Below are 16,375 nucleotides of genomic sequence, written 5' to 3'. Positions count from 1 at the left end.
ACTCTTCATCACGCACATTAAGTATGGCATAACATACTAAAGCACTCATACTATAAAAATACCATCTACCAAGTAGACAGAAACGCTCATGTTGGCAAGTTAAGATATCTTCTCTTTGTTTAAGAATGGGGGCGCACTGCCAGATTTTTACTGTGCAGTGTCATTTATGAACTACATTTATTCACTGGACAATAGAGCATATATTTTTCCCACAAACTTTTTCCTTTTCTTCTGCTCTAAATCTTGTTTATTCAGTCCCTCAAGAAATAAAATTCATAGTCAGCTTTTGTTTCTCTCTTTTTCCTTACTTCCCAAATTGAATCTGTCCGAAAAGTTTCACAGATTTAACCTTCTAAATATATTTTGTTTCGTTCCCTTTCACTTCCTTAGTTAAGGGCCTCTTAATTTCTTACCAGAACCATTGGAATAATCCAGTTAGTTGATCTTCCTACCACTGGACTTGCTCCTGTCCTTTGGCTTAACCAGAACATGTCATGAGTTAACTTCCTAGCACAAAACATCTGATGACCTCCCCTTTGTCTACAGGATAAAAGCCACAAGATACTTACTTAGCTGAGCCTTCTGAATCTTCACCTGAAGCCTTCCTTTCTGGCCTCTCTTGCTAATCCTGAGTTTGATCCAGATTTCCTGTTTCTACTTAACTGTTTTCTGTATTTTATTTTTTGTGCCATTTCAAATTATTTGTGCAAAGATGAATAATTCCAATAAATAAAATAATGTAAAGGAATTTTGCATAATATAAAAATCTAGAAAAATGAAAAAATGAGATTAGTTCTTTATTGTGGATATCTCAAGATGTAGATTCAGTTGTATAATACAGTGTCATTCAGTGGTAATAGGTGACAGTTTTCTCTTTATAACTCAGAGGAATTTTAAATGCACTTTGACACCCTGTTTCCCTGCCTACTGTCATTACACTAACCATTGGATCTTTGGAAATCATACTTATTAAGGTTTTTTTTTTTAAGGTATAACATGTTCTGATTTTATAAATACGTTTAAACTCTGTCACAACATGCAACTCAAGCAAGAGACTGTAGGATCAAGGCGGAATGCCATATTCAAAGAATTGCAGAGATTTTCAGGTATCATTAAAATCTGAGGAGTTAATTTTCTTATTGTTAGCACTGTTGAAAAGTGAAATTAACTGTAATTCTCAATGACTGAGAAAGAGTTTTCTCACTCTCCCTTACTCTCTTCCTTTCTCCCACAGTGGCCGAGCTGCCAAATGTCAGGCTCTCTGTTAGGGATTCTTTGCACTAAAGAGTCTCCGATGAATAGTGATGGCTCATTGGCTAACCACTGTTTTGTTTTTTTTTTCTAGGCTCTTGTTTATTTGAACAGTGGGATATAACTAGTGGTGTGCTGGTAAATATTTGACAATCAGCTCTCCAAAGAGGGGGGGAAAACCCCTGATTTGTAGCATTTGCCAGTTTTCATAATGTAAATATTGCCAATGTGGCTAATTTTAAGCTGCCAGCATGACATCGCTGAACACAGAGTTGGGAGGAGATGTTTACAATGGCTCTTGGCGCCAGTGCACCACTGGATAAGAAATTAAGATCTGCCCTGCACTGTTCTGCCTCTTTCATTTGAAATCACTCTCCCCTTGGCTTATATTCATTATATAACCAGCACGGCATTTTCTTTTCCTAGACCTTTTTACCTATGTAGCCTCTTGTTTACTTGTTTTCTACTGAAATAGCAGTCAGGTTGCTCATGACTCCAGATGCCCGAGACTTCGCCCTACAGACAGATCTCTCTCTGGCCTCTGTTAGTGTTGTGTTTAGCTATATGTAACACAAATCTTATAACTACAGTGCTTAAATAAAGAAGGAGCTTATGTTTCTCTCTTGTAAAAACAAGTCAGGAGATAGACTGCTCAAGGAAATCAACAGAGACCCACATTCTTTTTTTTTTTTTCCCTTATTTATCTCACAGTGTGTGGCTTTCAGACTTATGATGAAAAGAGGGCTATTAAGTTATAGGGATCAGAACCGCATGTCAGTCAAAAAATGAGGAAGGGCAGAGAGTATAGAAGATGTATGCTAGTTGGGCCTATCTCCTATTTACGAATGACTAGCTTTGTAGAAGCTAGTCTATACTTAGCAAACATCTAACTAAATATTATTGGCCTGAACTATGTCCCATGACCACCCATAGCCACAAGAGAGCCTGGAAAATAATTTTTTTAGACTAAGTACAGTGTTGATCTGAATAAAATTATGATTCTATTTGTAAGAAGGAAAAGACACAACATGTCTGCCACATTATCTTTTGCCTTTGGTTCTCATTCACCCCTAAGAACCCTATAAAGTGTTCCTTATTACAGTCTCATCAACTTACAGTTTAAGCAAAGTGTATTTTGAATCTTAAATCATGAAGCCCCGTGTTCAGTAGAGCTGCTTTAACTTAACACAATTCTTTCCATGTGGAGAATGCTGCACTAGAATAATATTCCTGGCTTCCCTCCACTCTCTTTTCTCCTCTGCCCTTGGAGATGAGGAAGTGAGGGTAAGGAGCACTTATTCTTTCCTCATTCTCTTGGTAACAGGCTGCTCACAGCATGTGTTCTCTTCTGTTCCTGCCTTAGGTTTTATAGGGACAGGCTATAACATAAGTAGTCTCAGACCAGGTTGTCTGAGCATAAACAGGTGTGCTTATATGATACTGAGGCTTGGTGTAGGAAAATCACCTTTATATAGATATAGGTCAATTTTCCAATTTCAGTTTTGTCAGTAATAGAAGTTATATTTCATTTGCTGCTACCTCTTTTATATATTTCTGAATTAGCTTAGAAGTTGGTGAGGGATAATTGAATGTGAATTAGTTTTTTAAAAAAAAGCTTGTTGCTGTTGCTTGGGACATGCTAAGTGTGATTTGTTTTTATTGCTTTCTCGCCTTAGAATCAGTCTATTGTCATAATTATCATATGAAATTTAATATTAAACATCCAATCTTACGATTTTTGATCTCCGTAAAGATTTTGATCTCATTAAATGACTGGTTTTAGAGTAAAACTACTTCAAAGAAACCACATGACTACAAGATACATATGGGTCCCAGTGTGCTTGCTTTTCACAAAGGAAAAACCAACTTCCATAGAAACGGATTTCATAAGCATCATGACAGCTGATGAGGAAGTAATACACAGACTTTAGAGTCTGTTTCAGAGATTGTGTGCCAGCCAAGAAGATTTCAGTTGCAAGTAATAGAAAACTCAACAGACTGGCTTAAAAAAATAAAGGGAATTTATTGATTTACCTAAATCAAAGCTCCAGAGGTACGTATTGCTTCAGGTGAGGACTGATCCTGAATCTCATATAATGTAACTCAGAATGTAATTTCTTTCTTTCCATTTATTTTTATTTTTTCTTCTAGTTTTATTGAGATATAATTGACATATAACATTGTATGAGTTTAGGTGTATAGCATACTGATTTGACTTCTATACGTTGTGAAATGATTATCTTAGGAAATCTAGTGAACATTCATAATCTTATATAGATATAAAATTAAAGAAATAGAAAATATATTTTTCCTTGTGATGAGAACTCTTAGGATTTACTTTCTTAACAACTTTCACATATCACATATAGCAGTGTTAATTGTCTTTATCATATTATGCATTATATCCCTAGAGCTTGTTTATAACTGGAAGTTTGTAACTTTTTTTAAGCACATAACTCATTGTTTATTATTAAAAATGTTTTTTTTAAGTACCTACACAAAGTATGAATACATCTACAAGTCTCTGTGATCTTTCTTTTTTAAAATTTTTTTATTGAAGTATAGTCAGTTTACAATGATGTTTCAATTTTTGGTGTACAGTATAGTGTTTCAGTCATACATATACATAAAAATATTTGTTTTCATATTCTTTTTCATTAAAAGTTACTACAAGATATTGAATATAGTTTCCTGTAGCACCTACTAATTGTTTTAAACCGTTTTAAAATTTACATATATGTACTATTCATTGTTCCTAAGAACAGTTTAGAGCTTTAGGTTTTTAAATTTAAATAATTATCAAAAGAATAAAGCCAACCACAAAATAAGAATCAACAAAATGCAGTAATCCAATCATAAAGGACAGTCAAATGTGGTTACACATATTCAAGAAATCAATCATCTACGTTATAAATAATAAGTAGTTCATTTGTATCCTTTTGTTAGATTCCACATATAAGCAATATCATATGGCATTTTTCTTTCTCTCTCTGACTTCGCTTAGAATGACAGTCTCTGGTTCCATCCATGTTGCTGCAGATGGCATCATTTTATTCTTTTTTATGGCTGAGTAGTATTCGTGTATGTGTGTGTGTGTGTGTGTGTGTGTGTGTGTGTGTGTGTGTGTGTGTGTATCTCACATCTTCTTTATCCAGTCGTCTGTTGATGGACATTTGGGTTGTTTCCATGTCTTGGCTATTGTAAATAGTGCTGCTAAATCTCTGTGATCGTTCATTACTACCAAAAGCAGGTCCAGATATGTGGGGCCTGAAACTTACTGAATTTGTGTGACCCTTTTGAAGAAAAGACAGCAAACTCACAAATCCAAAATTAGGTACAAAAGTCAGTTTTTATTTAGAAAGAGAAAATAAATAACAGAAATCACAGACTTGGATGGCTGACAAATACCACATCATATGTGGACATCATAAAATCCAGAAAAAATAGCACAGTATTTTAATTAAGTAACTGCTTGACATATTCTTTAATCATGGAAGTTTGTAACTTTTGACTGCCTTCATCCAGTTCCACATCTCCCATTCCCAACCTCTGGTAACCACAAATCTGATCTCTTTTTCTATGTTTGTTTGTTTGTTTTTGATGTATAATTGACCTGCAACACTATGTTAGTTGTTTCTTTCTATTTTTAACTGTCACTGAGTGGATATTGACTCCATTTTAGGAAGACTCCCCCCAAATCATGACCCAAAGTTGACTTCAGTAGCTCTGAGAGTTAAATGAATTCTCAACCATAGAACTGGAAATCTGTATCAGCACTGTTAGGCAAATGTCCTTAAAAATCATTATGATTGGTCCAGCTTAGGTCATTGCACTGGGCATTATGAACAGGACGCTGTACATCAGGGAATGAATGGTACTCTGCTAATCATGGCTCATCCCTAGGGCAAGTGAGGCCAATTCAATCCAAACTACAAAGCTGAGAATGGAGGAGACATTCCTTGCTTTCCAAGAAAGAGAGAAACAGATGACAGAAGTTCATTACAGTGACAGATATTCATTACAGTTGTTTCCAGAGCATATTTCCAATTTTCTTCATTTAGAAGAGTTTAAGTGACCTAAAAATTCACCTATTTTTAGCTTGTTACCTAACACATTTTTAGAGAGTAGGCATAAATTAAAAGTTAAGCAAGTAATTCCACTGTGTAGTATTATTTTCTATCAGTTACTTTTAAAATTGCCAGAGAAACTTTGCTATAAAAGTGGTAAAGTGCATGATTCATCTGGAGGAATTTGTATTATAAACATGACTGCATTCAAAAGAAAGTCCTAACTTTCCGTGTCTAACCTGGTGACTCATCATCCTCGTGATTTCAGACATGCCACTTAGTTGATAGCCCTCTTTTAATGTGGTATTTAAAAATGCAAATCAAAACCACTGTGAAGTATCATCTCACACCAGTCAGAATGACCCTCATTCAAAAGTCCACAAATGATAAATGCTGGAGAGGCTGTGGAGAAAAGGGAACCCTCCCACACGGGGGGTGGGAATGTAGTTTGGTGCAGCCATTATGGAAAACAGTATGGAGATTCCTTAGAAAACTAAAAATATATTTTATCATATGGTCAAGCAATCCCACTCCTGGGTATAGTATATTCCAGAGGGAACCTTAATTCCAAAAGACACATGCACCCCAGTGTTCATAACAGCACTATTTACAATAGCTAAGAAATGGAAATAGCCTAAATATCCATCAACAGATGAATGGATAAAGAAGTTGTGGCGTGTGTGTGTGTAATACTACTCAATGATAAAGTAATGCCATTTGCAGCAACATGGATGGACCTGGAGATTTTCATTCTAAGTGAAGTAAGCCAGAAAGAGAAATACCATATGATATCACTTATATGTGGAATCTAAAAAATAGACACAAATGAACTTACTTACAAAACAGAAACAGACTCACAGACATAGAAAACAAACTTATGGTTACCAGAGGGGAAAGAGAGTAGGAAGGGCTAAATTGGGAGTTTGAGATTTACAGATACTAACGGCTATATATAAAATGGATAAACAACAAGTTTATACTGTATAGCATGGGGAACTATATTCAGTATCTTACAGTAACCTATAATGAAAAAAGAATATGAAAAGTAATGTATGTACATGTATGACTGAAACATTATGCTGTATACCAGAAATTGACAACATTGTAAACTAACTATATTTCAACCAAAAAAGAAGAACATCATATTTTAAATATTATCAAACCACAGAAAAACATTTGTTGAAATTTAACAGCCTTACTTCACAAAGCTCAGCCCCACCAGTGGCTTCCATCACATTGCATTTCATTTTCTCAGTGACCTAGCTCCAGCAAGCATCACACTTTTTTTTCCCTGGCTGTAATATATATCAGTGACAGAGGAAATTTATAGGGGAATGTGGGAGACAAGCTGATAAGAGGCTGAGAGAGCTTTATCGAAGGGAAAATTACTTCAAGGAAAGAGCAGAATTATTAAAAAGAGGATATTTTATGGAAGTTTGCTCTGTTGGGTGCAATACTATCGTCCTCATCTCAGCAGACATTCCTTTAATTTCTTACCATGTTTTAATGTTAAACCATGTAAATATATGGGTTTTGGGCACACTTTCTGAGACTGGGAATGGAGTGAAAAACAGTGGTGCCCAAAATAAAATTGTATATTACTTTCAACCACTTTTGAAGACAACCTGCTAATGATTCCACTTGAAAGTCTTTTACTGGTCTAGAGGAAGTAAGGAATCAAGAGTAGCTGTCTTCCAGAGAATGCACTGCATATATAAACAGTGGGGCTGATTGATGCATAATTTGAAGCAATGCAATATTTGGTATAGATTAACTAAGGAACACCAGCATATCATGCCACATGCAGATGTTTGATGCTGTTTTCTGTTTCAGAAAGTACATTCTGTTAACTAGAAGGTAAATCTGATTTCTGTAATTAACCTATTTGAGTCTGATCTGAATGTGCAGATCATGTAGAGATACTTTGTGTTAGTTCCTTCAGCTTTGTATCAAGATATGTAACATGCTATGTGGATATTTATTGGTACATAAAAATACAGAAATTATACAGGAAGAATTCTGTTACCTCAAATACTGGTATAATGAAATTTCTCACATTTAAACAGATATATTTTGCTTGTTGGTTTTTGTTTTGTCATGGCAGTTGCTCCAAAGTGTACTGCATAGATTTGGTTATCATGTATTTTCTTCCAAGAAAAATCTTGTTTAGAAAGTGCTTTCACTGTACCTGTCACCTTTTAAAATAATTGGAGTGGTATTCTCATGCAGATTAGTGTCAGGCTAATTGACAGAATTAGCTCTATTTTCAAATATTCCTTCTGTAATGTTATCAAGAAATAGCTTTTATTTAACGCCTCACCTCTCCCTATCTCAGCAATGCAGTTTTCTCCACATTTCTGAAAAAGTCACTTAAATTCTAAAATAATTCTTAAAAATCAAAATCTCACAAAAAGGATTCAATAGCTGGAGGAGTGAAGAGGCCAGTATTCTCAAAACTCACGCACAAAGGCACATCTTTTGCTTGTTTACTTGAGGGTAGTATTTTGAGTAATTTGCCAGTTTCTTTTTCAAGGTAAAATACAAAAAAGGAAAACAAGTGGTGTGAATTTGGGCTAATCCCGTGAAGTTTCTATTGTAGACAGGTTGGACATGTTGGACAGATGGACATTTATTTTTATCACAGTGTAAAAAGTACCTGCTTGTATAGCTTTATTTACTTATTCGATAAATGTTCATCGAGTACCAGCTGTGTGCCAGGTATTTGGGAATAAAGTTCCCGCTTGTAAAACTTACAAATGAAGAAGCAGACAGTAAACATGACAAATAAAAAATATATCATAATTAGAAGATGGTAAATGTTATGAAAAAGATAAAAAAGTAAATCAGGCTAAGGGGTTGGGATTGGGAGGCAGAAGGTGTAGAAGTATTAAATAGTGGGGGAAGGTAGGCCTCCTCGAGACCACAGTTCACCTTGAGGAAGTGAGATAGGAGGGGAGAACTGAAGAAAGTCTCTCCTGACTAGAAGACAAAGGATATCTCTGCTGATACCTGGAGGAGCAGCAATCCAGGCAGAGGGAACTGCCTGAGCCATGGTCTCAAGTGCAAATGTTCAGGGAAGCCAGCTTGGCGGGTCTGAGTGAGCCAGGGGGGAGCAGCTGGTGTGGGGGGCTCGAGAGTGATGGGGGCAACATCCTCTACAGGCCTTGTAAGCAAAGTGGGGAGCTGCTGGAGGGTTTCAAGCATATTAATGGTATGATCTGACTTAACATTATTGCTGCAGTGTTGAGACTGAGCTGAAGGGGGATAGAGTAGAAGCAGGGAGACCAGTGTAATTCACATGAGAACTAATGGTGACTTCACCAGGCTTGTACTAGTGGAGGTGGTGAATAGTGTTTGGATTCTGGATACATCCTGAAGGTAGATCTAGCAGAATTTCCTTATGGATTGAATAAGTAACTGGAAGGAAATAATTACCAGTAACTGAGATGGAAAATGCCACTTCTGCTTAAACCCACTTATCTGTATTTTTCCATACTTTAAAACACTGTATGATTCTTTTTCTCAATAAGGAGATAAACACTTAAGATGAAAATTTATTATGCACATGATTGATTTGCAGATAAGCAGCATTTATTTTTAAATTTGGTATATATTTCTACATATATTTGTTTCGTTTTATAAGAAAATATTTCTCTTCTCTGAATAAATGTAGTTGTAGCCCCTAACCAAAAATCTGTTGTCTCTTTGGAGCAAATAGAAAAAGGAGGAAAAAATGGAATAAGTGTATGGAACCAGTAATTGGAGTTCAATAAAAGGACCGTAATATTAAAAGAACATAAAGTTTTCAGTGGAGAGTAGAATAAAATAACTCTTTCTGAGGGCTTTCTCTGATGATTATGGAAGGTAGTTGTTGGCTAAACTTATATATACTTTTTTTCCTCTTCTGTCTCTCCTGTCTTGCTCATCATACTTCGTTGTATTGATTCCAATGAGTCTTTCTTTATTGTAGGATTCTTTCTAAGGCTGCCATAGACTTAGAAAGACCACCTTAAAGAAGGGAAATAAGATCACTACAGGTTTAAATTATCCTCTGTTATACAATGGTTCCTCGTCTTTGTGTCCTTTTTTGGCATGGCAGTGTTGGGAGGGATTGTGGGAGGAGGGGAGTGGCCCAGTGTGTTACTGTAAGGGAGCATCATTTGTGCACCCCCCCCCCTTATTTTTTTAGAGATTTGCATATACAAGGTCTTCGTCTTTCAAATGTAAGTTGAAAACATTGTCATAAATAAAATAAAATTAATTTAGGCTGGTATCTCATTCATAGAACCTTTTTGCTATTTGGTACTTCTGAAGTGGTCAATGGATACTAAAACTATAATATTCTCATGAAAAATTTTTAAATCCCAAATTGGGTCTTCATAAATTTGAATGCATGAAAAGTACTTACCGAGGGAATGTCTGAAAAAAAAATGTCAAAGTAAAGAGTGAAAAATGAGGAAAGTAGTCCTAAAAGGACAGTATAACTCTCAAAGGGAAGAAGAAATCAGAGACCTAGAGAGGTCTGTAAAAGCGCAAAGGAAAGCAGCAGCGGCGTGAGAAATGATACCCATGACAGTCCGAGGTGGACAAAGAAAGAGGAACTAGAAACAGAGTTAGTGGTAGAGGAGAGGATTGGCAGCAGAATGTGCATCACAGCTGGGAAAACGCTGCCAAGAGCTCACTGAGGTACAAAAAGTGAATGGAAGGAAAAGTAAAGAAGATGGTTTGCTATCATAGCGTCACGTTGTTCCTGAAATCTTCTGGACTTCTCAGCTTGGAAGAATCAAAATATGTGGATTTTTTTTTTCCAGTTTGATATGAACCGTGACATCTAAATAGTTGAATTTTATTATTTGTTAATAGTCCTGTAAAAATGAGTTAACTTGAATTTTTATTCCATTTGTGTTTGAATAATCTACAAGTCTTTATGAAGACTGTCAGAGGGTAAAAATGACTTTATCTGCTTCCCCCACCCCACCCAGTGTCTTCAGGATCTGTACTTCATTTTAGGAGAGAATTCTGTAGATGAATACTGCTTAAGTAGTTGAATGGTGCTACAACATATTCCTAGATCCTCATTTAAACTTGAGATTCGGGAGACCAAAACACAGCACACTACTTCTGCAGCTCTCTCTACTCTCTGAACAGTGGCTCTTTGTCAGTTTTATATGTTTCTTTGGGACCACTTAAATGTAATTCTCGGAAGTATAATATTAACATCTGGGTGATTGCCTTTTGGTAGAATCAAATCCATAGTATTAATCTTTTTTCTATTTTTTAGTGTTTTGAATGACTGAATAGACACATTGACGGGTTAGGTGATAAAGTGAGCAAGAGCTTGATTTAAACTCAGTATCTAACTGAATTCTTAGTTCATGGAGCACATTTTTTATTAAGTTTCTGCAGAAACTGCTAATTCTTGTTTCATTACACCTTTAGGGAAGCATTCTCTTTTTAGTAAAGATTAAGAAATTTCTTATTGAATAATTGAAAAGGAATGATAGAATAGACCTGTTAAACCATAACCCTATGTTTTACTCTACTCTCCACTCTCTCTCTATATTTTATAGTGAAAGCAGTGCAGTAGAGTTATCAATAACAAATACAATGATCCTGTTTTTTAGAAGTACTGTAATTCATATACAGAGTGTGGCTTACACATTTTTGAATCTGCCTGTTTTAAGTATAGTGCACAGAAGTGCCTTGGACGTAGGATGCATTTGGTGTTCAGTATTGTGAGGCACTAATCAGCTAAGTACTGTAATCCTCCTTACAGGGTACATTCTTACTTGACCTGAGCTATATACAGCCACATAGTAACGGCATTAAGGAATAACCTTTTTCTTAACAGACCCATCACTAGAGGATTTTATGACTCTATCCTTGAATGAATTTTGTATAATGTGTAACTTTTTAGTAATTGAGTTTTGAAATAAAATTATTGTAAACAAGAAGAGAGTTTCAAATCATCTGATTAAGGATGGCTCCTATGATTTTGCTGGAGCTAGAAGGATTAAATGAAAGCACTGCCTGGCACAGTGTTGATGTATTTTTGTCAACATGATGCTTCATGCTGGACAGATGTGCACTGGTTGAGCGAAAGGTAAAACTACAAAAATGTGGTAAATACCGTGAAATGTAAAAAATGACTGATCTTTTTCATGTTTTATGATGACTGTAAATTGATTTGTTAAAAGCTTTTTGTAGGAATTATAGGAATGGAACCTATATATTTTATGTTTTACAGGACTGTATCCTTCTGTTAAATCCTTGATTTAATGTATCTTAACAGCTTCAAATTTCAGAATTTGATTGCAATGTTATGTTTAAGCTATATGGTTAGCATTGTGTAATTGAAGTAATAAAGTATTTCAGTTAGCAATACCATGCTTTATTAAGCTTTTAAAAAGAGGTCTTTTTTCAGATTACTGATTCTTCAAATGTCATTTCTATTTTATTTATAAAATGACAATAATTTAATAATCTCTACTAATGAACATTATGAATAAGAGATTTTCATATAGATAGTGCTTAATAACATATTTGAATTTACAGAAATTAGTAATCTTCAAATTCTTCATTCTACTTTCGGTGTCATGATTCTTAAAAATTGCGTAGCTCTTAATGAGAGTTAAAATATATGAATATTAAAATATTAAAACTTAAGTTTCCATGTAACCTTTTACTATCTTTGTAAATGTTTTCAAATGTTTACTGGATTATGTTTTCAGAAACTTGATTATTTTATAGTATATGTGGTCAGAATGTAGGTAGTATAATAACACAAACCACATAGGGCGTTAGAGGTTGTAAATATTAAAATAAAAACTTATGTAAAAACATCATGAATTAATGTACAGTATATAAATTGAGACTGCCTTTGGGAAATTGTTGAAAGTGGCTTTAATTGAGAAAGAATCTTTTTTATTTGGAGTTTGCCTATCAGTCAATATGATTTTTAGACTTGGAATTTTAAAGAGACTAACTGGTAGAGTTTCTTGCTCAAACAATTATGCGTAATCAGAATAACATTTATTATGGAGTATCAGGTGTGGATATATAGCTAGAATATTTAGAAATAGATTGATAATTAGTCCAAATGACAAAAAGTTATAAGCAATGAACAAGAAATGCTATTGATTAAAGTAGATTTAGGGTATTTCTGTCCATGATTTTCTATAACTAGTTCTGGTTAAGACCACCATAATATGTGAACCAGAAAATAATTGTAGCAGCTTAGGTTTCAATATAAAGAGAAGTAAGATGAACAGATACTAGGTAAATACAAAGTGAATATAAATATACACTGATATTGTTACATATTAGAAATAGAGATTAATTGATGCATAGAAGTAAAAATTAAGGTACTACATAATATCACAAATACATTCTATTCTTAAAAAAAGGCATAATTCTGGATTCTGCCTCTTAGCTTCTCAGGGTCTTTGAAGGACTAAGAGAAATATAGCATCTTAGATGAATTACTCCATTCTTCTGAATTAAAATTTATGGGTTAAGTATTGTTAAATGCTTTATGATTGTTTAGAGAAGCGTACAAGTTATATTCTATTACCTGTTAAATGTTTTCCATCTGATAATAATTAATGCTAAGGCTTGCTTATAAAGGCAGTAGTGAAGATAGAGATTAGAGATTAGAGGTAAAGTACTTACATTTTCATGAATTTTCTTCAGGTCCTGAAAAAAATACAGTGTCTAAGAAATATAGCAGCTTTAATGTAAAGAAAAAATATGTGAAATAACTAACGATATAATTGGTAGAAATTGTTTTGACACAGTATTTGAATATTTTGGAATAATTGATAGCAGATTCTTCATTGTTTGGCAAGAGTGTTCTTAGAATGAAATCTTGCTTTGCTTCTAGCGTGGCTTTCGTGTACTACCAGATACACTACCTGAAAGTGTATTTTTAAAAACCCAATTCCATGTTAAGTAACAGTGACAATAGTCATCCCAATTTCAGAAATCATGACCACTGTTCTATTTTTACTGAAATCCAGTACAAATCAGCATCTACAGTATGATTCACATGCTTTAGGCAAATTTCATAATCTCTAGAACAAAGTGATTCCTGGATTTAATATTGAATTCGGTTTCCTAAAGTATGATTTTTAAAAAGCACTTAAATGGCTTGCTAAGGACTAATTAGTAATAAACTTTATTTGGAACTGAATTCTATAATAAATATTCTTATTTATCAATACAATGGAAGATATATTTCCTGTGTTATAAAGGCCCACTGTATTCACTTTATACCCTACTTACTTTCAAACATTTATGTTAATTCCTCAGGGAATGTAGTGTTCCTTTTTTCTCCCTGTCTCTGTCCTATAGTACTCAGCATGATGTTAATATATTACTAGAAATCCCTAATTTGCAAAGAGATTTTGTTTTAAATGTTTAGTTCTAAAGTGATTGACATTTTTGCCAAAGAAGTCATTTTATAAACAATACCCTGAAGTCCAACAACAACAAAAAGCCAAACTAACATATACTAGAGTATCTATATTATACTCACAGAGTATAATATAAATTATACTACTAGTAAATGTAGTTTCTTCATTTCACTTAAGGTGCTGTAACTGCCATGGAGTAGTAGAGGAAAGAGAAGACTATTTTAGCAAATCAATGGGTTTGAGTACAGACAGCCATGAAACGTAGACATAATCTTAGGCAGAAGTAATCAATCAGTTATTTAATTCGGCAGATTGAGCACCCACTATGTGCCAGCCTCCTTAGATCCAGGTTGCCTGTCCTCTTGAAACTTAACACTTTAAGGAGTATTATAGACAGAAATGGGTAAGATTACATAGGGAAGAAGTACAGTGAGGAAGAGGCCATCATTAAGTTGACCTTCCTCCAAAACATCCAATTTTCCCTCAACATTTTGTGAAATTTTTTCCTTTCTTGTATGGCCTTAAATTCCATGTTTAGAGATTAATTTGTATTAATAATCTTAGGCTTGCATTTTTGATCATATTATAAAACCAGTATCCATTCATTCTGATTTAGTCTGCTTGTTTTTCTTTTAACTTTCAACTGAGATTAAATATAATGAGGTATTTACCAAATATGGCAAATTCCAATTTACCCAGTTTGGGGGCATGAAATATTTTCACAGGGGGAAGTATGTGAAAAGGTTTAGTGGGCTGCATTTCAGGGGGTTCTAGAGAGAAACTTCCTTGGAAAATCCTTGATTTAGTAAAGCAACAATTAAGAGTTCAGTAAATTTATATTTTATAAAACAGCTTTGAGTAAAAAAGAAAGAAAGAAAGAAAAGAAAAGAAAAGAAAAGAAAAGCAAAGCCACTTAGAATACCCAAAACATTTCCAGCAAAGTTGTCTGTTTTATATAAATAATCTTCATATGTTCAACTATGTTATTCAGATCTTAGTTCAAATGCACTTTTTTAGGAGAGAACTTCCTTACTGAAAGTAGCTTCCTTCAGTCCGTTTTTGTGGTTTTACCCTGTTTCAGTTTTCTTCTGTAGGACTTAGGGCTATATGAATTACCTTAACTTGTTTGTATGCTTACGGTCTGTCTTCCCTACTAGAAAGAAAGCTTCCTGGGGGCAGGGACCTTGTGTGTCTTTTCTCTGTCGTATTCCCAGCAACCAGAATCATACCTGGCACATAGTAAGCACTAAATAAGTATTTGCTGAGTGATTGAATAAATACTGGAGGTACAAAGGTATGTCAGACACAGTCCTTTTTGGTTCAAAATGTAAAGTCTAGTGGATAGTACAGAACACCAGTTAGGTAACTAAATAGGATGAGAAGTATTATGCTGGAGAAACACAGAGGCACAAAAGTGAGCTCCAGGTGATGAGCTGATTTACTGGTCTATTGTAATGAAGTCATACTGCTTTCACTTGACATACTACATTTTACTTCCTTTCTTATGTTTCCAAAATTTATATACTTATATATAGCTATAGAAGGTCCTATTCAGTCCACACTGAATTTTAAAGAAATTAGAATTTAATTAAGCAATCTCTAAATGAAAGTTGAAAATTTCTTTTCTTATATGCCATATAAATCTGAGAAAAACTACAATCTTACTTGTGGAACAGTATTAATTTCTTTACATTAAATTAGGTTTATGAATAATATATTTTTAGAGACAAATATATTTATTAACTTAGAATGGAAAAAAGCTATGTTATTTTAAATATACTGAAATGTATTTGAATTCCTAACATGAAGTCTGCATCCAATGCAGGTTAGATGGTCAGTTTGAGAAGGACCTGGTTTAATTGTTTATTCTTTAGCATTCCCTAGAGTAATTTTCATTTATCTCAGTTATATATATATATTCTTTGTATAGTAAGTAGTTAAGTAGCTAGTTAATGAGATGTGAGTATTCTGAAAATTCGTACCAGTCAGTTAATTACATCTTGATAAGACTATCATTATTTTTTTGCAATGCTTTAAGCCGTCATTTAGGCACGTTAACTTGATGAAGTTGTGGTATCAATATTATAAGATCGTAGTCTCTAAGAAATGGAAGAGGGTTTTAGAATCGTTCAGCTTCTTATAATCAAGGGTCATCTCTTAATCATTTCTGTGTCTCTAATTTGTATTATAGTGTGTGGCATTTAGTACTTACCTAATACATATTTGTTAAAATAATATCTGAGTTAATGTGTATCATCTGTATCTCTCACTTTAAAGCACAGACTTTCAAAGATTAAATGGCTGTACAGAGTCAGGTCACTGGCTAATAGCAGAAGTAGGAGTAGGAAGCCCAGATTCTGTAACTCTAGTGTTCTTGTCATGATACATTGCTACATACTAGGGAATTTTTTCTTTATTCATAGGTATAAAAATAATGACAAAAAAGAAAAATGAAATATGCATAACAGACACATAAATAGGATGTTATGTAGGTTAATACTGTATGATTTTTTTTGAGTGCTCTGTTTTGATTGTATATTTTTAACTGTAGGAGTCTGTGGTGTTATGTAACAATTGTAACCTAAAAGATTTATAATTAAGTCCTAAATGTTTTATATGTAAATGTAAGAATGAAAATGTAAA

General features: G+C 34.0%; 1 protein-coding gene across 25 annotated transcripts in view; it reads left to right on the top strand.

Moving 5' to 3' along the window:
* RIMS2 (regulating synaptic membrane exocytosis 2) overlaps positions 1 to 16,375 on the top strand; it is a 489,839-nt gene that overhangs the window by 178,958 nt on the left and 294,506 nt on the right. The gene's annotated exons all lie outside the window — the stretch shown is intronic.

This window comes from Camelus ferus, chromosome 25 (assembly GCF_009834535.1).
Source record: "Camelus ferus isolate YT-003-E chromosome 25, BCGSAC_Cfer_1.0, whole genome shotgun sequence".
Taxonomy (NCBI): domain Eukaryota; kingdom Metazoa; phylum Chordata; class Mammalia; order Artiodactyla; family Camelidae; genus Camelus; species Camelus ferus.
This window is presented reverse-complemented; position numbering and strand designations above follow the sequence as displayed.